This window comes from Euleptes europaea, chromosome 3, assembly GCF_029931775.1.
Source record: "Euleptes europaea isolate rEulEur1 chromosome 3, rEulEur1.hap1, whole genome shotgun sequence".
NCBI lineage: Eukaryota > Metazoa > Chordata > Lepidosauria > Squamata > Sphaerodactylidae > Euleptes > Euleptes europaea.
This window is the reverse complement of record NC_079314.1, coordinates 98871113-98894461: the sequence shown is the minus strand read 5'-3', so window position 1 is coordinate 98894461 and position 23349 is coordinate 98871113. Positions and strand designations below refer to the sequence as shown.

Sequence of the window (23349 nt, the reverse complement as noted above, 5' to 3'; positions counted from 1 at the left end):
TGGCAATAGCGGGATTTTTAAATGTCGGTTTTATGTGTCAGATAGCGAATGGAGTCTGTATTAGCCTGGCCATTGCATCATTCAATTATGCTTTTTAATCAAAAGAGACTTAGGGAAAAATTGGAATTTATAATCCGAATAACCATGCACTGGTAGATAGGGACTGGTTCATCTGGGAGGGATGCACAGCTGCACTCGAACAATGACACGCAGGCAGAGACTTTGGCCTAGATTCCTAAACCCAAGATATATAGGTCAGGGGATGCTGAATAGCTCACAGAGATGATCACGTCTCTAGATTTGCAAAGAAGGTGCCCAGCCTTGCCGATCATCGGTGTCCCCACTTGATCCTATGGCAGCTGAATGAACATGAGCACTCGGCTCAGCCTCAACAGCATATATGTAGGGCTTTGTTCTGAGCCTGGCATTACATGCAACTGCTGTCAGACAGCATCAGGCACATACTTCAGAATTCCTATTGGGGCTCATCTCCCACATGATTTTGTGTGTGGGTCTATGAATATAGGCAGGGGTGAACAGTGCGACAAGCACAAAGAGAATGTGCATAGAAAATGTGTGTAGGGAATGTCTAATGAATAGGGTTGCCAACCTCCAGGTGGTGGCAGGAGATCTCACATTGAACATATTGAACACATTAAGCTGCCTTATACTGAATCAGACTGTTGGTCCATCAAAGTCAGTATTGTCTACTCAGACCGGCAGCGGCTCTCCAGGGTCTCAGGTAGAGGTCTTTCACATCACCTACTTGCCTAGTCCCTTTAACTGGAGATGCTGGGGATTGAACCAGGGACCTTCTGCATGCCAAGCAGATGCTCTACCACTGAGCCACGGCCCCTCCCCTATTATCTCCTGCTATTATGACTGATCTCCAGCTGATAGAGATCAGTTCACCTGGAGAAAATGGCCGCTTTGGCAATCGGACTTTGAAATCCCTCCCCTCCCCAAACCCTGCCCTCCTCAGGCTCCACCCCAAAAACCTCCCACCGGTGGCAAAGAGGGGACTGGCAACCCTACTAATGAAGTCTTCAGCTTCCTGACATCACCACATATCTCCTAAGCACAGCCAGCGGCATGCAGAAGGGTCCCACTGCTGTTTATATAAAGCCTTTCTGCCTCCTCTCACTATTCCTCACTGATGCTGTTTTGTGCCTAATCGTTTGTGTGCCTCATTATCACCAGAGCCAAGGGGACCATCTGGGTTTTATATACAGGTATACCAGGGGGTGAAGAGAAGGTGGGTCCCTGGATATCCTGAGGCATAGCGATACCTAAGCACACATTGAAGTGTTCCTGGTAGAGCAGGGTACCCAGCTAAAGGCTGGTGAGGAAAAAGTGAGGCCCACTGATATACGTGATTAAGGTTTCCAGTAACCAGAAAACAGGGATTCAAGTCACCTCACGTCTCTTTGCTTCTCCTCCTGTCTTGGAGAAGAACCATAATTATACCAAATGGAGAACTAAATGAACATTTTATTAATGTGCCTAATTTATACAGGTTGCAGAATCTATCTTATCTTGCTTCAGAATATGGGCACAGAATTTTCATTTGTTTCTTTTAATGCCAAGAATGCTTAATTTTGCCTATGGAAGTCCACTCTTCTCTCACTAGTGAAGTGTTAGTTTGTGACAATAAATTGAGATGGCAAGGTTTTTTAACTTTTTATTTATTAAACTATTTATGGTTCATATTTTTATGGCTTAACATGGGTTACAAATTCAAATTGAAAATATACAACATACAATAAAAACCCCAAATAACACCCCTCCTACTCAAAATTGGCAGCTCCATCTACCCCATTCAAAGCCCAAGTAAACTAAATGGCCTTATAATCCCTCCTAAAACCTTCTACAGATGGTGCCATCTTCACTTTCTCAGGGAGTCCGCTCCATAGGGTGGAAGCTGTGATGTAAAAAGGAGAGGATCTGGTCAATACCAGACAGGCTTCCTTAAGTGGGGGAACAGCTAGTTGGTTCCCCTGAAGACCATAGTTGGTGCATGGGAACATATGAGGAGAGACAGTCCTTTAAGTATATGGGTCCTAGGGCTTTAAATCTCATAATCAGCACCATGAATTGAACTCAAAAACAAAATATGCATTTGTCATCTGCACCCAGGATGAAGTATCTACCATGGTCAAGTTGGTAAAAGCTGGATTGAGAATCTTAAATAGCCCGTGGCATCAAACGCAGAAAAAGCAGGATCCAAATGGGTTTGGGATGATGAAGAAGAGGAGTTGGTTTTTATACCCCGCAGAGTCTCAAAGTGGTTTACAGTCACCTTTCCTTCTTTTCACCACAACAGGCACCTTGTGAGGTGGGTGGGCTGAGAGCTCTGAGAGAACTGTGACTGGCCCAAGGTCATCCAGCACACTGCATGGGAAGGAATGGGGAATATAATCTGGCTCTCTAGATTAGAGGCCACTGCTCATGTAGAGGAGTGGGGAATCAAACCCGGTTCTCCAGATTAGAGTCCATTACTCTTAACCACTGCACCACGCTGGTTCTCAAGCAACACAGGTCTGACCTGCTGGTATCAAGTCAATAGCAGAATGTCCACGACTTCAGCCAACATGATCCAGGAAATTTCTGCATATCTCCAAACTAAAAACCAGATAGTGCCCACGGCTACTTCCTGGACTGTCTATGCTGGCTAATGGACAGGAGGGCCCAAAGGACTCAGGTTCTGCATCTATATTTTTCTGTTCTGGTGTCACTTAAATAACTTGCATAAGGCCCGACTGCATGAAAATATGCTATAATGAGGTGGGGTTTTTTACTTCAACACCACAAATGTGTTGTTCAAATTCCACCCTTACTGTGAGATCGGATTATTTTTGAGTGGCGCCTGCCATCTTGGAACTGATGTGACTGTCCAAAAATACTCTACTCTGAAGTTGTTCCTCAAATTTGATCTTGATTGCCAGACAGAACATGGTCCATTTCCTGCAACGTTTGCGCATGTTCCTGCTCCCTTTGGTGACCCATGGACTATTCTTTTCAAAAGCCATCATATTAAAGGCCCATCTAGACCCATGGAAAATTAGATTGTCAAGTAGGAATCATAGGGATCACACAGATCGCTACTTACACAAAAACTCCAACCACCACCCCCGACAGAAAAGAGGAATAATCAAAACATTAATGGACCGTGCAAGACGGATCTGTGAACCACAGTTTCTCAAGGAAGAAATTAATCATCTAAATCACGCACTGCTAGCAAACGGCTATTCCAGAAATGAAATCAGAAGGGCCATTAAACCAAACAAAAATCAGAAAACTCAGGAAAAACAGTCTCCCATAGGAAAGGTATTCTTGCCATTTATTAAAGGAGTCACTGATAGGATGGAGGAACCTTTGAAAAAAACATAACCTACAAACAGTGTTTAAACCCACCAAGAAAATACAACAGATGCTACGATCAGCAAAAGACAAAAGAGACCCCCTCACCTCTGCAGGAGTATATCGTATACCTTGCAGTTGTGGACAAGTTTACATCGGGACCACACAACGCAGCATACAAACAAGGATAAAAGAACATGAAAGATACTGCAGACTTGGCCAACCTGAGAAATCAGCAGTGGCTGAACATGGACTGACACAAACAGGACACAGGGTCTTATTCCAAGACACTGAAAGACTGGACAATTCTACCAACTATTTTGTCAGATTACACAGAGAAGCCATTGAAATTCATAAACATCAGCACAACTTTAACAGAAAAGAAGAGAGTTTAAGAATGAATAAGGCTTGGCTTCCAGACTAACAAAGACTACAGTCCACAATCGCCATGTGGATTAACTTTGGATTTCACACATTAACAGATCACTTCAGGATACAATAGTTCCATATTAACATACCACACCCTCATTAGCACATTATCTTGATACTTACAGGACAATGACTAGCACATTACCTTTGATACTTTTTGCAGGACAATGATTCAGCTCTAACCCCCCTTTCTGACTATATATTACTCTTCCTACACACTTGACACTGAGAGACACTGTCCTTCAGTGTTACTCCTCTGAAGATGCCTGCCACAGCTGCTGGCAAAATGTCAGGAAAGAAAATACCAAGACCACGGTCACACAGCCCGGATAACCTACAAGAACCAATGAACTCTGACCGTGAAAGCCTTCGACAATATTTAGGAATCATGTGTTTGAATGGTTTCAGTGTTACATTACAGCTGCTCTACTGCTGAACAGAAACTTCTTTCCTTGACATCCTGTTTGAGGTTCTCCTAAATTTTCCATTTAAGTTTACTTTGTGTCATCTGTCCACTGAACAATGAGCCACTAGATAAAATTGATTATGGTTAGCATTTTAAAAATAATAATAAATTACTCACGACTGCTTTCCCCCCATGCTTTAGCTGAGTGTTGTTCACTTAAATGAAAGAAAGTTACTTTGAGCAGGAAGTTTAAATATGCTCAGTTGTCGTTTTTGTTTTCTGTTTTTGTGTGTGATCAAAATTGGGTTCCTGCCAACAGTCTGTAATTAAAATTATTCTTTATAGTGAGAGAAAAACAGATACAAAGGGAAGGGTTCCTGGCTCCCAGTACAGGAAACATAAATAGCTATAAATCATCATTCTGCATACATGTTTTCATGGTAAGATTTCTGGGATATTCCAGAACTGGATCATTATCACTACCTTGAATAACTACTGCACAGATATGGGTGTTTTTTTCCTTAGGGATTCTTTTTGCTTGTTTTAAAATTAAATCATCATTGAAAAATTAAACAAACGTGTCCCATTTCCAGCTATATTCCCTAAATTATTGGGTTTTAAAAATTGCATATGGTTACTCACACACTATTGCATTGGCACACCATGGTGTGAAGATATTTTTATAAGTTTGATACGAAATTAATCTTTCGAGGTTTTGAACGCCTACAACTCCCACTGAAGCCAAATGGAAACATTTCAAGAGGAAGCTTTCAGCTTGAAAAAAGAGTTGTAGGTAGGGTTGCCAGCTCTGGGTCGGGAAATACCTGGAGATTTTGGGGGTGGAGCCTGAGGAAGGTGGCTTTTGGTGAGGAGAGGGACTTCAATGGGGTATAATGTCATAGAGTCTACCTTCCAAAGCAGCCATTTTCTCCAGGTGAACTGATCTCTGTCACCTGGAGATTAGTTGTAGGAGCGGGAGATCTGCAGCCACCACCTGGAAGTTGGCAACCCTAGTTGTAGGTTTCTTCCTCTTTGAATAAGGGTAAATATAAAGCACCTTCTAATTGTGCTAATCATTATGAGAAGGAAAGAGTCACTGGAAAAGACAGTCATGCTAGGAAAAGCTGACGGAAGCAGGAAAAGAGGAAGACTCAACAAGAGATGTATTGACTCAGTAAAGGAAGCCACAGCCCTCAATTTGCAAGACCTGAGCAAGGCTGTCAAAGACAGGACATTTTGGAGGACGTTGATTCATAGGGTCGCCATGAGTCGGAAGCGACTTGACGGCACTTAACACACACACACACTTGTGCTAATAGGGTTTGACCAGAGAACTAAGGGCAGCGTTCCTGGCTAGATGGGGGCTGCCATTTTCCCACATGGGTCTTTGAACACATGGAAAATAGATCCTCTCCTCATAACAAATATAAAGTTCTAGAATACTCCCCCCAAGCCCAAACATGCCCTGACCTGGATGTCCCAGGCTAGCCTGATCTCGTCAGATCTTAGAAACTAAGCAGGGTCAGTCCTGGTTAGTACTGGAATGGGAGACCTCCAAGGAATTCCAGGGTTGCTCTCTGTAGTGGGGAGCCAGTGTGGTGTGGTGGTTAAGAGCGGTGGTTTGGAGCGGTGGAGTCTGATCTGGAGAACTGGGTTTGATTTCCTACTCCTCCACATGAGCAGCAGATGCTTGTCTGGTGAACTAGATTTGTTTCCCCACTTCTACTCTTGAAGCCAGTTGTGTGACCTTGGGCTAGTCACAGCTCTTAGAGCTCTCTCAGCCCCACCTACCTCACAGGGTGTCTGTTGTGGGGAGGGGAAGGGAAGGTGATTGTAAGCTGGTTTGATTCTTCCTTAAGTGGTAGAGAAATTCGGCTTATAAAAACCAACGCTGCTGCTTCTTCTAGTCTGGAGATCAATTGTAATTTGGGAGAATTCCAGACACCACCTGGAGGATGGCAACCCTAGATCCCACTGTACCGTAACTCTGGAGAAGCCAATACTGATGCTAATCCTTTGTGACATATGGGGGTGCAGAGAAGCAGGTCATAAATGAAAGAAATAAAAGCTTCTAGGAAGAGAATGAGGGAAATCAGCCTGCGAAATAAATTAAACTGGTTGCCCAGTTTCTCTCACTGCTTCAGTTCTTGATTTTATTTAGATTATTTCCATTTCTTTCACATTTGTATACTTCCCTTGCCTCCAAGCAGCTTAATGCAGCTGACTTGTGGTCATTCCATGTTTTAATCTTAGAGTAACCCTTTAAAGTGTCAGAGCTTGCTACATCCACATGAACACATGAAGCTACTTTATACTAAATCAGACCCTTGATCCATCAAAGTCAGTATTGTCTGCACAGACTGGCCGTGGCTCTCCAGGGTCACAGGCAGGGGTCTTTCTACCTGCCTAGTCCCTTTAACTGGAGATGCCGGGGATTGAACCTGGGACCTTCTGCACACCAAGCAGATGCTCTACCACTGAGCCACGGCCCCTGCCAGCATGATTTGGGGAGGGAAAACAGGAACTGGAGCCAGCATCCTTTCCCAACTCTTCCCTGAATGGGAGATTAGCACTGTCAAAGCCGATTCCATTGGCCACCTGTTCAGCAGGGAAACCTTTCATCCATCAGTTTGCGTCAGCCTGCTGCTGTTCATGAAGATCTCCGGATTATGGCCAATTCTCCTGTACCTAAATGGAACCGGGGGTGGGGGTGTGGATATCTGCCCAGCCTCCCCACTCCTGTATTCAGTAACGGAGATTCAACACTCTCCTTCTGCTGCTTGTTCCACCCTGCAGCCAGTTACGAGGCTCTTCCTAATGTTTAACCCTTATCGGCCGTTTCCATCATTACTCGAAAGCTCGTTCCCAAAAGTGCAAGCTATACAGAATTTCAGAATTCAGCACACATTTCTGAAGCAGTGAGATCCAGTTCCCGTCAACGGCAGGCAGAGCTGTGCCAGCCGAGCAGGATGGCAGGCAGTGTAAAAAAAAAAAAATCAACACACATTGGCAACTGGGCCTCACAGTGCAAGAGTGGGATTTTGACGCTTTTATGACCAAAAAGTGATGTAGGGTTCTGAAGCACGTCTACACTTTCTTATAATAAGACAAATGATCTTTATAGTCGGCATCTTAAATAAAAGGCTCTTGCTCCATCACTTTTTAATCCAGGAAAATGACTCAGGCTGACCTGCTCTGTTGTTTAAAATCACTTTCCTTTGTTTACCAGATGCTGTGTTCCATAATTTCCCATTGAACCAACAACCAGAGAGAGTCAGGAAATTCTGTCTGCTGGACAGCTCAATTATTGTTGTTTTTATTGGGTTTTTTTTTTATAAAAAAAACAAGACCTCTAGCTTCTTCATCCTTTCCTGTCATCTTACTTTAGCGCCTGGATAACTTAACATTATCTTGGGCTCTTATGCTTGTGATTTGTTGAACGTTCCTTAGTACTGAACAGAAGGATTTGTACGGGCTTTCGTTTTCCATCAAGCTTGGGCTGCCGCATGGTATCAGCAGCCTCGTCTCACGCATGGTGCGCCATGAATATGAGGCTGTTGATGCCGATAAAGAACGTTGGGGGGGGGGCATTTGTTACTGTGGCAACGCTTGTTCTGTTGAACACCTAGCTGGTGCTTGTGTCAGCAGTTTGATCGTCCGCTTTAATAAAATAAGAATGCATGATGGGGATGGTAGTGATATTGAACAGAAAAGAGTCCTCTAGCGTGATGCGGCAACTGACTAATTGTGGTAGATTTTACAAAGGCAAGAGGGAGGGGAAATGTCTCCAGCCCAGGCAGAAGTCTCCTGCCTTTTGATAATGAATCATGCTGGGTGTTGTTATGAAGTAATATGTGGAAGTAACTACTGGGGCGTTTGGAAGCTCGTGCTCCTATGTATATGCTGCAAGCAGTGAGAAAAGTTAGCAGGGGTGTTATCATTCACGCATGCATCTCCAGCAATAGTTATTGTTAGGTTGCAATATTGTGTGTTGTCAAGCAGCCAGTGTTCAGGATGGTAGGCGTAGCGATTGCCACTGGGAAGCAGAAAAGGCTGCTGTGGTGGTGGTGGTAGTAGAAGCAGCAGCAGTATTAGTAGTTCTTTAGTTTGGTAAGTTTATGACCCAGATATGGTAAAAGAAAAAAATGAATTCTGCAGTCTGCTCTAATGCGCAGCAGCAACAGTAGCAGTTCACGTTCCTCTGATCCACTTGTGCCAGCATTGCAAGAGTCTAAAAGACAGACATCCTGCAGGACCGAATCTACATTTTTTTTGAAGAGGGAAAAAAGTACAAATTGATGCCCCCCATATATTATATACATATTTTTAATATAATCTGCTGCTACTGCTGCCCCATTCTGCATGCTGCCCAGGGCAGGCGCCCCCTTCCACCCCCCTCGCCCCCAGATCCGGCCCTGGCATTCTGTCTTTTGCCTGCCTTTGTGGAAGGAGCTAATAACAGTGTCATGTTGATTTCATTGCAACTGCATGGAAGGAAAATATCAGATTCCTTCTCCCCATGCAGCCCTTTTCCGAATCGGGCTCCTGTTCAACTTCCATAAGATGCTAGGAGGATCCGATTAAGTATCTTCCAGTGCCTTGTCTAGTTTGACCCTAAAGAGGTTGCATCACGCAAGTATTCTAGGAGAGAAAGAGAGGAAAAAGTCAAAGTCATTTGAGAGACCAGGTAGACAGCTGAACGTCAGGTGGTGGAGCTATAGCAAAGGTCTCAGATAGGGAGGTGATGATCTGAAGGTGCCCTGCAAGGCTTTGAACACGATGATGAAGAGGTTGCAGTATGGTCATTTATGCATTTATGCATGGGAGTTTTACCTGAGGTTCGTTGCTGGCTGGACCCACACTTTCCTGTTGGGAATCTCTGCACCAGCAGTCTCCAAACTCAAATCAAGTCCCCGCCTCTAAATGCTGCTTTGTAATTGGCTTTCTTTGCAGTGCTCAATGTGAGAAAAGATCCCTTCCCCCAAAACCCAACTGCCACATAAAGAAGCATTTTAAGAACAAAAAAAAGGAGCAATCTGAAAGGAAGGGGGGGGGGAGAGAGAGCGAAATCCAAGCCTCGGTTTTAAAAAGCCTTTCTCTTGCTCAGAAAGAGCTCCAAGAAAGTAGGAAACAGGAAGTATTTGAATCCCCGCTTTACATGCTGCTTTGTGATTGGCTGTGAGAGAATGCAATCTTCTGTTTCCCCTGCTTTGCCTTCTGCACGGAGGTTTCATCCAAGCTGAGTTCAGAGGAGAGGGAAGAGTCAGGTTAACAGAGGAATTGGAAGACCCGGAGATTGTGAGGGCTGGCAGCGAGGTCATTTCTAATGGATGGAAAACTCATGCAGAACTCCAACAGAGTCAGACAATGGGCGAATGTGAGTCCAAGTACCCATGCATAAATGACCTATGTTGTCGTGTCTATAGATGCATTCATCATGTAACTGGGAAGCAAAAAAAAAAAAATCTATTCTGTTAAAGTACCACTAGCAAACTCCAACGTATCCCAAATGAAAACAGGGACATTCATCTTTATTCCCACTTCAGTTATTACTCCTCTGGCTGCACTGATTAGTAATAACTCTTGTCAGCTTGCTATATGTAATTTTGTTTTGAAAAAAATATATTATTTACAATATCCCAAAGCAGTTTACATAACTAAATATTTTCTTTTAAAAAACCAGTTAAAAACAACTTAAAATAAGAATTTAGATTAACACAGCAACTCAATATGCTTTCTCTTTAAAAAATAAAAAAAAAGTAAGGTCTTGAAGGCTTGGAGGAATAAAAAAGATTTTAACAGGATGGAGGCACACGGGCCTCATAAGGAAGGTTGTTCCAGAGTTCTAGGGCTACAACAGAAGATGTTCTGTGAAGGGGAGGCAAAAATGGTGTCACGCAACACATGCCATCACTCCCAACTAAAAAAACTGGTTGTGATGTCGCTGCATCGCAGTGACACTGTAGGAATCCAACAAATCCCTAAAACCATTGAGATTTTTTTGATTCCTAGAACTTCACCACAACATAGTGACATCACTTCCCGTTTTTCGGCCAGAAGTGACAGCACACATTGCATGACACCATTTCCCCCTCCTTGTTTTCTCCCACTGCTTATTCAAGCAGCAACGGGAGACCAGGAAGGACTGGCAGGTGCTCTCCTGCTGGAAGCAAGTAAGTGGCATCCCCTGGATGCTTAATTTGGACAGGCACAGGGGACTAAAACTGAAGAATGGCAGAGTTGAAGATATTCCCAACCTTTTCCACAAAAGCAAAATAGGGGCAAATTAGGAACCATGATTTAATCAGGGATGGAGACCAGAAAACACGGTCCCTGGCAATATGCATTTGCTTGCTTCAGTGAGCAAATTTCCTCTTTCCAGCCTCAGGTCTGAAATATTAAAGGAGAAAGGAAAAAGTTAACTCTGATTTGTAATCTTGTTGAGGAGGCAGCGGCGTGATAAACAAATTAAACATGCAAGGAGGCCTTTCAAACCTCCAATTACACCTTAGCCCCTCATCCAAATCTCTGGGGATTTTTTTTTCTTTTCCTCCAAGAGATCATAACAACTCATTCTGTGTCCTTCCATTATTTGTTTTCTTTTCAGTGGCTGCTCATCATGAAGCAAATCTCGAGGGATCATGGGTGGAAAATAACTCCTTTAAGAAAGAGCTTATAGTTATTTTCTTGAGTACCCCCCTCCCTTTTTGGTATGAGCAGCTGATTCAGTAGTCTCAGTGGTGGGGGCAGGCACGGCATGTTGCATGATAATGAAAAAGAAGCTCAACCATTATAAGAGAAGCTGGCAAAAATACATTGTAAGATACTACCAGTAATTCTGTACTGTTGAACTGTAGCATTCTGACCATAATTCATAGGGTTGCCAACCTCCAGGTACTAACTGGATATCTCCCGCTATTACAATTGATCTCCAGCCGATAGATATCAGTTCCCCTGGAGAAAAATGGCCGCTTTGGCAATTGGACTCTATGGTATTGAAGTCCCTCCCCTCTCCAAACCTCAGGCTCTGCTTCAAAAACCTCCTGCCAGTGTCAAAGAAGGACCTGGCAACCCTAATAATTCAGGATACTGGTTGTGACCTGTAAAGTGTTTATAAAGCTTCTTCGTCTGGTTCTGCAATGAAAGCAGGTAGTCTACCACTGAAAATGTGCAAAGGTTGTGCATGCAGGGACTTGCCTTATACTGAGGTAGTCCTTTGGTCTATCAAGGTCAGTATTATCTACTCTGACTGGCAGCAGCTTTCCAGGGAGAAGTCTTTCACATCATCTACTACTTGGTCCTTTTAACTGGAGGTGCCAGGGATTAGACCTGGGACCTTCTGCATGCAGAGCAGATACCCTTCCACTGTACTATGTCCCCTGCAGTTTGTTCACAGTCGAGCACACACCGAGCTCTGGATCCAGAGGATATTCTCAGCGAGGCCAAGAGGTAATGATAGGGCAGTGGAATGGCAGATCCCAAAGCGTTGGATGTGCCTTAGCAATCCTGGGTGAGCAAGCATCTCCATTCACTTCAGTGGAGGCAACAGCTTCATTGCTAAAAAAAAAAAATCAAAGATGATTTCTTGGAGTCACTGAGAATATCTTTTCAGTTATGTCATCAGTGTGTTGAATTCAGTCAAGGGCATACCAAGGGCTTAAGCAGGCCATAATTTTTATGAGCAGTGGAAATTGCTTCCTGCTTAGTACTACAGTGGTATGAACCCCCTTCTTACAATAATAACGTGATGACCAGACAAAGGTAGTAGAGTTGGGTGGGAGAAACTCATTTGCTCCTATTCCCCCCCCCAAAAAAAGAAGAAGGAAGATGTATGCTTCAGTTCAGGAGAAGGACACCTGCTGTGGGAGTGGGTAGCTTTCATTTTACTAAGCTACATGATTGCTCATCTCTACTACTGAAGTGAGAATTAGTACGTTGTATGTAAATAATAAGAAAGAGAAAATAAATAGCCTAGAGGGAGTGGAGCAGGAATTCAATAAGAGTGGTTATGATTGAAATGTACTTCCCCCCCTGCCTTCAGTCCTATATTATAGTGAGCGGAATATATAAGAATTCAGTAAGACAACAGTCATGCCTCAACTATTTACCTTCTTACAGTACACACCGTATGTGAATTTCAGTGATTATCCCTCACAGCCCATCTAACAAAGCAAAGCGTTGTCAATCAACGATCAAACCTGACCATTGAATTCTGCCTGTCTGTCTCTGCCATATATCTAGTGCTGAACCCAGCTCCTGTGTGGATTGACAGACCCACAGAAGATGGCCTGGCTCAGAAAGGGGGTATTTTTTCTGCAAACCTGAGGGAACCCCCAGGTTTGCAAACAAATCCAACAATCTTTGACTCGATAAAAATTAAAAAATTATTAGGTGCATGTCTTCAGTATTAAATATAATTAACAAAAATTGACTTCCCCACAGATTTCCTCCCTCCCTACAAATATCTGGTGTCTCCTTTGTATTAATATTTTCTAATCCTTTAAGTCATTATTTTAATGTTATACTTTCCCCTTTTTTAATATATTTCGATAAGCAATAATAATATAATAATAATAAAGAGAGAAAAAGAAAAAATCATTTAAAAAATAAAACATAGCAAAGCACATTAACATAATTTTCTCCAGTCACTCATCTCGGTCATATACAATGGATTAGACCTTGAAAAACTTTATATACCCCCAAGTAAAAAATTAAGTTGATTAAGTCATTTTTTTCTAAACCCCCCTTTCCTATATTAAGAGTCAAATTGGTATTCTTCCGGCTTTCTTAACCCTTCTTTTTAAACTTTTTTTTCTGTCTCAAGACCGCCATCTTGGAAGGTGTATAGAAACCATATAACCGTTGCCTGGTGGCAGCTAGAGGTGGGATGGGAAGGGAGGAGAAGGAGGCTAGGCCAATGAGGGTGGAGGAGGCTGGGCCAATAAAGGAAGCAGAGATGGTGAATTTGGGGCTGGCAGGGAGCCCACAGCCAGGCCAGTGCTGAGCACCCTCCAGAATAAATGGGCGCCACTAGAGGGGGGAAGGTGGCGGCTCAAGGAGACGGGCACGGACCATGCTTGGGCTGGGAGGGCTCCCAGTCAGTGCTGTGTGCCCACTCCTCTGACCATCACCTTCTTTCCTTCTGGGTGGTGAGGAGGAGATAGCAGCAGGGAGAGGGACCACCATTGTGGGTAGGAGGGGGGACAAGAAGTAGGGTGCAGAAGGAAAGAGATGGGAGGAAGAGGCAGCAGGAAGAGAGGTGTTGAGGGGAGTTGTCGGAAGCTGGAAGAGTAAGCAGGGACCAATGAGGGAATTTTCCAATGAATTTCTCATGAGTCACTACATGTATGTGTATGTATATATAACAAATAGCAAGCAATTCTCTTAACGTTGCAGCACTTTACAGTGCCATGGGCAGCTTCTTCTTCTTCTTTTAAAAACCGCCCTAAATAAGCAACCCTAAAAATACTGTTCAGCTTTCTACAGTAGAATCCCACACAAGCAGTGAGTGATTATGCTGTGCGCTCTCTAGAGAAAAACCCTTTGAGTTTTCTCTTCATGCTCGTGACGTTAAAAGAAATAATAAGCACCCTTCATCAGTCTGATGGGCTCTATTTATATATCAAGTCAGGAAAGAGGGGAGAGACTGAAGAGCTCCTTTTTTTCTGATTTAGGATTTTGACTTTTTAATTAAATTTCCTCTCTCACAATCATCCAGCTGTCTGGGTTTGAGCCACAAGACAAGTGAAATTGGCTATGGTGGCAGTAGTCAGAATTTGGGGGAGGGGAGCAGGGCTGAGGAACAATTCAGAATCCAACAGAGGAAAAAGGCTAGATGTTTATAATCTTGTTACATGGGTAACCTTACCCCAAGGAGCTCAAGGCACAGACGTGGTCCTTCCTTCCTCCATTTCCCCCTCACAGTGATCCTGAGAGTAGGATGGGCTCAGAGGCCGGCCTAAGTTATCCAGTGAGCTTTGTGGCCAATTGAGGGATTTGAAGACACATCTGCTGCCTCCAGATACAATTTTAAAACCACTGTGGCCTACTGGCTCTGATAATGTATAAAGTCCAAAAATACCTGAGAGCAGGTGAATATTCTCGGGCCCCATAGATTTCTGACCCAAATATCTCATATATTTTGAGTACCAGTAATCCCCTCTCTTCCAAAATACCTTCCGCTACCTTAAGTTTGCTTGAAATGTAACCATTTCCCCACATTGAAACGCCTTTCTGCGTAGGACTTTTTGGGGAAAACCACATAACGTTCACAGATGTGCCTTATTCGGCTATGTGTATATATGGGGTACTACTCATGTGGCTGTGAAGCGACAGACAATTGCAGCTTTATTGCAGAAAGTATCGTCTGTGTAGGAAATTGATAACACAGGAAGGGGTTCTTTCTCTCAGCCACTTCCAGGGTTAGTAAGCAAATATTTCCAATTGTATTTGTCTTGTTTCATAATCAGCTGTGACTTGACGGCCAAAAAAAAGTATATGCAGCAAATTCTTGTCCCCTTCATGAAAGCCGTCGTCGTTCATTTTCTCTCAGGAGCCAGTTATGCTAGGAATGTCCCTGCAACCATGATGAAATTGTTGAAAACTATGTACACACACACACACACATTTGGACCTCAGAACAAATTAATTGATGGCTTTAAAAAAAACTGGTCTTTTTCGTTTCTTTTTTGCATGCATATTTGAAAGCTATGGAAATATGCTTTTGTCAGCTTTTCCCCCCTTGGTATATGGGATTATGAAATTTTAATTATTATGTTTTAGTTCTATCTGAAAGTGCTTTATTGTGACCAGAAGGATTACAGGCCGAGGACAGGTTTGCTCTAGGAGGGTAAACAAAATCAGGATAATGTTTCCTGCGCAGCTCTTTTTCAGATACCTCTTTTCTTCTCCTAGGGTGGTAAAGGTTTCCATGGTTCTGATGTAGTTACAGTGTAATTAGAGCTAACCAGCTGCCTGTGAAATAACCAAGAGTGTTTATCTATGCAATCGGAAACAAGACATTGTGAAGGATAAATCATAAACAGATGGGCACGCTCTCCTGTGGGGTTCAAAAAGGGGAGCAAAAGATGAGACGGGGAGAATCCAGGTGGGGTGGGAAGAGAGAAGGGACTTCATGATCTTGTTTAGGGCCAGGTCCAATGTGATATTTTTGCAACATTTGGATGATTGCAGGTGGGACCCTTGTGGCTGTGTGAATGGGTCATCCCACAAATTGAAGTTGTATAAGAATTGTTGGCAGCACTTGTGTCTGACTGAACAGCCACATTTACAGGAGATATTTTCCTATGTATGCAGTTACTGGGAGTTACGCTGTGGCTGCAAAAAGTTATGTCAGAACTAAGCCAGCGTGGTGTAGTGGTTGAGAGCGTTGGTTTGGAGTGGCGGACTGGAGAACTGGGTTTGATTCCCCACTCCTCCACACGAGCAGCGGACTCTAATCTGGTAAACCGGGTTGGTTTCCCCACTCCTACACATGAAACCAGCTGGGTGATTTTGGGCTAGTCACAGCTCTCTTAGAGCTCTCTCAGTCCCACCTACCTCACAGGGTGTCTGTGGGGAAGGGAAGGGAAGGTGATTGTAAGCCGGTCTGATTCTTGCTTAAGTGGTAGAGAAAGTGGCCATATAAAAACCAACTGTTCTTCTTCATCTAAATTGAATTATGAAAAGGATTACTAACGTCATGTTGTTTTCTCTGGATTGTCTTGTCAACGAGCATGGGTAGAGTTGTACAGTTACTTGGGGAGTTTGAGGGCTTCGGAATGAGCGCTCTGTGAACGCTGGCATACTTTAGGGCAATTTAACCATTTTAGGCACAGTGAACATATTTACATTTAAGTTGTTAATCTAGCTTTTCCTCCTACAAAGCGCTCAAAGGGAGCTCACTAGAAAGATAAAACAATATCGTAAACTCACTTTAAAACTAATTGAGGAAACTGCCAATCTAGAGCATTACAGTGAAGAATAGTAGTGGTACACTAAATATCATCAAGGCGAAAAAGAACATTTTTCATGAACCAATTAAAACTGGCGATTGAGCAGCCTATCTAGCAGAAGACATCCTCACAGCATATAGCAGTGGAAGCTGGAGAATTAATTACTTCTTAATTCACAAGGAGAAATATATGCAAGGAGGTATTCCCTGGACCCAGGCCATTCAGACCAAGCTTTAAAGGTTCAAACCACTCCCTACAATTTAGCCCAGAAAGAAACACACAACAAATGTAGGGCACAAAGAATGTGGAAAGTGGTCCCAATTATGATCTGGGCTGCTATAACCTGAAGTTTCTAACCTGACTTTAAGGGCATCTTCATGTGCAGTACATTACAAAAGTCTTGTCAAGAAGTAGCAAGAGCAGGCAAGACAGTAATGAGCATTTTGTATCTGGAATATGCCACAAATGGTGACTCAGCCTAAACTGAAATAATGTATTCCTGCTTGTGCTCAGCATGGTGTAGTGGTTAAGAGCAGTGGACTCTAATCTGGAGAACCAGGTTTGATTCCCTGCTCCTCCACATGAGCAGTGGACTCTAATCTGGTGAACTGGGTTTGTTTCCCCACTCTTCCACATGAAGCCTGCTGGGTGACCTTGGGCCAGTCACAGTTCTCTCCGAACTCTCTCAACCCCACCTACCTCACAAGGTGTCTGTTGTGGGGAGAGGAAGGGAAGGAGATTGTAAGCCAGTTTGAGACTCCTTAAAAGGTAGAGAAAGTCAGCATATAAAACCAACTATGCTTCTTCTTCTAAGTCTATGCCCAGTTACTGAGACCCAGTGTGGTGCTCGGGTTAGAATGCTGGTCTGATCTGAGAGGCCCGGATTCTCCACTCTGCCCCGAAGCTGGGTGGGTAGTTTTTGACCCGCGACTCTCTTTCTAACCTACTTCACAGGGCTACTGTGAGGATAAATTGGAGGTGGGAGAATGATGCACGCTACCTATCCTTGGAGGAAGGACGGGATAAAAATGCACTAAAAAAATAAATTTGTATGTTGCTGATCCAGGAATATGTCTAAACTGCAAGCGTAAATGGAATGCAATCTAGTTAAGAACAGACATATTCCCCCATATACAGACTAGTAGGTCTATGCATCTTCTGCATCTGTCTTGTGTGGATTAAATTTCAGCTTAGTGATAACTCACTGAGTCCATTATTGCCCTCAGGCAGTTCTGCCTATTACACCTGGGTATCATCACCTGGTTGTGCCTGCTACACCTAATACTGTTGACAGTGTACCTCCAAACTATTAATAACATTACTTAGCAGTTCCATGTAGATTATAGAAGCATGGGAAGGCATGCTAGGACCATGTAGGATAATTTCTGTAGAGAAGGGCAGGTTTCTTTTTTACCACCTTCAAGAGTCATCCTGGAAGGTAAGAATGGAAGTATTTCAGAGCAGTGCTTCCAACTACCAATCCACAATGGTTTGGAAAGATAACATAGTGGGTCGTGTCAAAGACTACAGGGAGATCCAGGAGATTTCACTGGTTCGCGTTCTTTCTGGCTCATTTCTAGTATAGATTGTTTGCCAGGGCAGCCAAAGCAGTTTCTACCCTGAATCCCATCCAGGAATCAGATTGGATGTAGTTAAGTAATCCATTTTATTCAAATGTACAAGGAGCTAAAATTCCGACAACCACTCAACCACTGTGGATAGCAATGGTAAGAACGTATGTAATATTGTATTATACAACAGTACATTGGGCAGATGCCTGTAATTATACCATGGGATCTAGACAAGCCTTCTTTAATGAAGGTCTCCTTAAGAACAGTGTTCATCCGTCACAAAAAGAAGCCTTTACAACAACCGAGCAAGAATGTAATAGCTTTCTTTAACTAGTTGACACTAGCCAAGATTGACAGGGATCTGGCGGTTATGCATTCCTTGGTCTACATCCTCAGGTGTCAGCAGCAGAAATTTGTCCAATGAAAGTAGACAAGAGGAGGGTCTGGGCACTTCTGCTATAGGCTCTGTACCTTTGGAGAAGGAACATGGAGTCCCAAAGAAGAATAGACTTGAGCCTCTGATTAAACCAATAGAAGAAGTTGCTGTAGATTACTCTCTTTGAAAGTAGAGCTGAGAGGGGGAGGTTATACACAATCACTTCTGCTACACATGGGTCTCCCGCCAGCAAAGCCCTCTGAATTTAAAAACCTGCTTCTGAATGTATACGTTCCCTGACAATATTAATCAATAGTCATCTTTCTGTCTGTACCAAGCCTCGGTCATCACTGCTTACTGCTGCTATAGGAAAACTGGACACAAGACAGAGGAGAAAGAGATGGAAAAGTCTCTTCCCAGAGGGCTGTTCATGAAGGTGGTACAAGGGCTGCAACTCAAGAATGGCAAAGGAGGTGGTTATTATTTAGCATTTCTTTTGCACTTTCAGTGTGAAAAGCGCTTTGTGAACCTTTTTTTTGTTCTATATTACAACAGCTCCATTAAGAGTATGTCACGTGGCCAATTTTTTCCCCATGACGAGATACACAAATTATGCAAAATCTCTCTCTATATCTATATTTAAATCTTGGCTTCTTTTACATAGATTAATCCACTTCTGTTATCCACAAGGGAAGGTCAAAGTGCTTTGTAGAGCTCTGAAGCATCCGTCTCTGGCTTCTGAGACTTCCCAACTAATGTCTGCTTTGTGAATTTTTACATGGTAATATTTTTAGGTTACAAAATTAACCTTTCATTTTAAAAAGGGGGGTGGGAGGAATCAAATTACCGTATATACTCGCGTATAAGCCGAGTTTTTCAGCCCAAAAAAAGGGCTGAAAAAGCCGGCCTCGGCTTATACGCGGGTCAATACGGTAGGGTAGGGGAGGGGGGAGGAGGGAGCAGGGAGGAGGGAGGGGGCAACTTGCCGCCGCCGCCATCGCCGCCGCCACCACCGTTGCCTGGCCCATGCAGCTTCTCCCGGCCAGGAGCGCCCTGTGAGGGCCTCCTGTAGCCGCTGCAAGGCTGTGCGGCCGCCGCCGCCGGGCGCGCCTGGCTCCCCCCGCCCTGGATGGGCCAGGGGAAGCCGACTGCGGCCTCCAGAAGGCCGCGCGGCCGCTGCCTCCGGGCGCGCCTGGCTCCCCCCGCCCTGGATGGGACAGGGGAAGCCGGCTGCGGCCTCCGCCGGGCGCACCTGGCTCCCCCCGCCCTGGATGGGCCAGGGGAAGCCGGCTGCGGCCTCTAGAAGGCCGCGCGGCCGCCGCCACCGGGCGCACCTGGCTCTCCCCGCCTTGGAAGGGCCAGGGGAAGCCGGCTGTGGCCTCCAGAAGGCCGCGCGGCCGCCGCCGCCGGGCGCACCTGGCTCCCCCCGCCCTAGAAGGGCCAGGGGAAGCCAGCTGCCGAGCGCGCCTGGCTCCCCCCGCCCTGGAAGCCTCCTGCGGGGGGGCCGCCGCCGCCACCACCGCCTTCGCCGGGAGCCCTGTCAGGTAAGCCTGCGGGGGGGGGAGGGGTTATAAGCCGACCCTCGGCTTATACGCGGGTGCCTAATTTTTTCCCATTTTTGGGGAGAAATTAGGCACCTCGGCTTATACGCGGGTCGGCTTATACATGGGTATATACGGTAATGATTCCTAGCATTCTGGGGTAGTCATTGAATCCTGCACCCCTGTATGTGTGTACGAGCTCTCTTGGCAAGATAAATACCGGACCAGAGATATATTCCTTTTAGAGTTGCCCAGAATGGAGAATTCTGACAGGCATAGCTTTCCGTGTCATATAGCAGAAAGATGAAAGAGTAGATTCTCCAGCTTGGAAGTTAAAGGCACAGGATGCCTGCTGCAGTCCTTTCTTGAAGAGGGTATATTTGTAAGTAACTAGTATTGGTAGTACCTTTCTCTTCTAAGGGCATGCCGTTCGAAGTGGGTACTTAGCTGGGAATACATGCTCCACTGGAACCATCTGAACTGTATGCACGTCAGCATTTTCCAATGTGCAGTCTTAACTTTTGGGCTCTCATGGACAAAAGCTTAAATCATACAACCCAGGGGAGCCCCATTCCTACAAACTCAAGGTCTGAAGTCAATCTCCTAATTCTTAAGCACTTGATGTTGGCAGCTCTGCTTTTCCCCTTGTGTAAGACAAAGATAATGTGTACTTTATAGTTACTAACGATGTGAGCATGGAGAAGACTGTTAATTACATTCATCTCTATCAAATGCTTCGAGCACCTTCGACAAAAAGTGCTATACAAAAGTGAAGTGGCATGATAAAATGCTTTAAAGCTACAAGGTGTGGCAGAAATGTTTAATACTGCAGTAAAAAAGCCAAGTTTCCCCTTATCAGAGTAAATAATAATTACCCTGTGTGATGGAGAGTCCTTGATTTTATTTCTGTAAACAGGATTACTTGCTTTAATTTCCAAGTGATCTAGTTTGGCATACATTGAGGAGAAATAAAGATATTCGTTTCCCATACTTATTTTAGATACTTTTGGAAAGGCCCACAGCACAAAGGGAGAACGCATGCTTTAGAGACAGAAGGTCTCAGGTACAGTTGGAAAGGATGGGGAAACCCTCTGCCTTAGGATGGGGAAACCCTCCGCCCCCAAAATCTCCAGGTATTTCCCAACTTGGAGCTGGCAACCCTACTTAAAAAGCAGGTTTGGGGGCCCTCCTCTGGGTTGGGGCCACAGCTCTGGAGATAGGGTTGCCAAACTCCAGGGACTAGCTGGAGATCTCCTGCTATTACAATTGATTTTTAGCCGATAGAGATCAATTTACCTGGAGAAAATGGCTGCTTTGGCAATTGGACTCTATGGCATTGAAGTGCCTCCCCTCCCCAAACCCTGCCCTCCTCAGGATCCACCCCAAAAACCTCCTGCCAATGGCGAAGATAGACCTGGCAACCCTATCTGGAGAATGTTTTTTTGTACATACATACTTTGTCCAGTCAGATCCCCCTCTAACACACGTGTACTGCGTTAAGCCCTGGTAGGGAATAAGACAGGGCTACCTCCAGTTGGAATAGACAGTACTGGTACATATGCATTAGTGGAAAGGCTCACCATAAAACATATCATATGTTGACGTTTGGGAGAGGCAATCCAAAGCCCTCTCCTGGCCTTGACAGACAATGATCATAATAGCAGTTATTGGATAGCACAGCTAGATCCTGGGAGAAATTATCCTGTTGTTCAGGACAAGTTCATCCATTCAAGTCCCATTTTATTATTATTTTTTCCAGTGTGACAAATAATTTGGTTACCCTCTCTGTATCAGCACCACAGCCCATCAAAGATTTATTTGAAAAGCTCATTTCACAATGTAGACTTTCCTTCGGTCTATCAAATAATTTTTTGCCACTCAAATGTTACATTTTCATTGTTCCACAATGTCTTTCTATAACTCCCCCCACCCCGCACACACACAGTTTACAGAATTCAGTCTACAATAGCAAAATAGTGAGACCCAGTGATGAAATGTGACAGCTTTGCATCAGCCTGGGAGACAAAAATTGCTGGTTTGACAGTTGCATACACCTCAGCATCTGGTACACACATGCTACACTAGGCAAATGGCTTGGACTAGCAACTCCCACTTCTGTGCATGCCTCTCACCACAAAGAAGAAGGAGGAGGAGGAGGTGGTGGTGGTGGTGGTGGTGGTGGTGATGATGATGACAATGATAATGATTTGGTTTTTATACCCCGCTTTTTCTCTATCTTTAAGAAGTTTCAAAGCAGCTTACCTTCCTCTCCCCGCAACAGGCACCTTGTGAGGTAGGTGGGGCTGAGAGAGTTCTGAGAGAACTGTGACAGGCCCAAGGTCACCCAGCAGGCTTTATGTGGAGGAGTGGGGAATCAAACTGGATTCTCCAGTATAGAGTCCACCACTCTTAACCACTATACCACACTGGAAGCCTATACACATGGAAATTGGAATGTCCAATACTATATTTATTGATAGGTGGGCAGCGAATGGCCTGTGGATCACCAAAGTCATGTTTTATGTGAACACAAACTTGATGGTTGTTTCCAGATTATCTACTCAGAGTTTCCAAACTCCTCATCTCTCTACTCACTCCCAGCTTTTGCTTTAGGGTATCGAGCCTTTTCAGAGTCACCCTGCCCATGTCTTTCAGTGACTCCAACACGGGTAAAATTCAGGATGGAACTACATGTTTACAGAGATGCCAGGACTGCTGCCAAAAATGACAGCCCCTGTGTTGAGTTCTTCTCTTCTATAACATATAATATTTGTCTGTTTGGGGTACTTGTGTGCTACCTCTCCAGACTTTGTCACGGCAGCTCACAACAATAAAATCAAACTAAACAAAGAGACAACAATAAAAACAAATCGTATCAATTAAAACATATCTGTAATACAATCCTAGTCAATAACATTAAAAACCCAAGCAAGACAATATCTTCTTCTTATCTTACTGTTTGTTTGACTCAGAGATCTTGACCAAATCAAGATCGAACCCTCTTACAGGCTATCACCGCAGCTAGATATTTAGCAACTGCTAAGCCCTGGTAGTCTCATCTACAAGGGAAAACTGGACATTTTTTTTGAGCTGATAAATTCACACAACCTATTAAGAGGATGGACAAATACTTTTCTCTCAAATCAGAACAGATTTCACACTCCAATAAAAAATATACTCTAAGGACTCAAGCTGACCAGATCCATCTTTACAAACTTGGGATGGCATAAGAGAAAGGAACTCCAAAGAACAATGGTGAGCATACATACTGTGCCCTCAATAAGCTACATATTCTATCTGAATTCAGTATTGAAGGCTTTATTGGCTTTATGGTGTCCATATCTTTGTCATCGAATCCTAACTATTGGAGTCTATTCTTAATGATCACCTTCCGTGGCTCCATATAAGGGTCTTTCTCAGTAAGATTCAAAATCCCTTTCCTCTCATTGGAGATGTTTTGCTTTCATTTAAATGCCAAGTTCCATGCACAAGCTTCCAATGAATTCTGGGCCAATGCAGCTCTAAGAGCAATACCTGAAACACAGCTCGGTATGCAGCAAATCGTGTGGATAAACTGTAGCAGAAGTTGATCAAATGATTCATCCTCCGCCTCTACCAAGCCCCCAATTTCATGCAATAATTGGGATACTACCTTAGCATTGAAGACCTGAATAGCACCCGGTATGTAATTGCCACCTTGAGTGAAGTATTG

At 44.1% G+C, this 23349-nt stretch overlaps 1 protein-coding gene across 1 annotated transcript in view; it reads left to right on the top strand.

Moving 5' to 3' along the window:
• Positions 1-23349, top strand: part of TBXAS1 (thromboxane A synthase 1) — a 280650-nt gene that overhangs the window by 246650 nt on the left and 10651 nt on the right. The window lies entirely within an intron of this gene.